Consider the following 1,533-nt stretch of genomic DNA (forward strand, 5'->3'; position numbering starts at 1 on the left):
TGTGTGTGTGTGTGTGTGTGTGTGTGTGTATTTCTGTTCAATCCAATATATGTGCTTGGTAGAGCATTTTGTGAGTTGCAGGTTTTTGTTTTTGTTTTTTTTGTTTGGTTTTTTTTGGCGGAACTGTGGATTGAACTCAGATCCTTGAGTTTGTTAGTCAAGCGTTTGTCCTACTGAGCAGTCTCCCCAGCCCCTTTGTTTTTGTTTCTGAGACAGGGCTTTGCTATGCAGTTCAGGCTGACCTTAAACTCACTTTGTACACCAGGTTGGCCTTGAACTTATAGTAATTTTCTTCGCTCTGCCTTCTGAGGGCTGGGATTATAGGCATGCACTGCCATTCCTGGTTTAAGCTGTGAGACTTTGAGAACTGAAAAAACAAGAAGAAAAAGAAAAATTTTGGAAATCAAATGAATGCCACAGATTCTAATATTACTTTAATGGTCCTTTAGGCTTTAAATATATTAGAATTATATTATATGTAATAACTTTGCATAATTTTTTTCTTATATAGATGCTGGAAATACTGTATATATTGAATGAATAGGTAAAAATAAACTTACTTGAGAGCTACGCAGTATTTAGTATATATAACTAGAATTGGAGTGAGTGGGTCACATCAGAGTGAATTAACTCTCACATTTTAACATTTAGTGTCTTTACGCTCCAGTTATAGTTATTTTGTAATGATATGCTTCTGTTACAATCTATTAATTCCCATGAAAGAAAAACAAATTAATCTTGAGAAAATATAGATTATCTTCTGAAAATATATCTCAAAGAGAGAACTTTCGAGTGTGCAAAAACAGACATAAAACGAATTCTCACATTTTAACTGTAAACAGTCTTCATATTTTAATTCAATGATCCTGGCGCTGAGATCACTACACAAATCACAAAGAAAACATTCCCATCTGCATTGCATGTTCCTCTATAAATGAGAAAAACATCCCTTTAATGTGAAGATGTGGGCACAAGAGAAAACACAGTCACTACCTGGGTCGTGTTTTGTATTTATCTGTCCTCTATGTTCAGAAATCGAACTGGGATTATCAAGTAATTTCTCCTAGGCCATTGAAAAAGCTATTGGATATCACAATTGTTTAGTCAGCAGTGAGATGGTTTGAGTTTAATGCATCTGTGAGTTAAAAGTTCATGTTTTTTTGTGTTCTTTTACTGATCTCTCGAGAAAGCCAGACTTATTTATTTCCCTATTTTAAATTCAAAGAGGTCATTTGTTCTGAATTAAAGACAAACATTGATCCTTAAATTAAAAAAAAAAAAATCAGTGTCTTCCTACTGTGATTCCTAAGTGTGAAAATATAGTTTAGCCAAGCAGAAAATCTCTTTACAGAAACAATTCTACTCCAGGTATCTACATCAGATGTTCGTCTTTTTGAGAAAGTGTTTTCCTTTACACATCTCCAAAACTCCTTAGTACCTTAATGGTAACTGAGATTGTCATCTGTTTACTTCTTAGTCTTCACAAGATTCAAAAGCTGGTTAATTCTTTTCATTTTCATTGTAGATTTAAAC

This window comes from Octodon degus, unplaced genomic scaffold (assembly GCF_000260255.1).
Source record: "Octodon degus isolate 3935 unplaced genomic scaffold, OctDeg1.0 scaffold00175, whole genome shotgun sequence".
NCBI lineage: Eukaryota > Metazoa > Chordata > Mammalia > Rodentia > Octodontidae > Octodon > Octodon degus.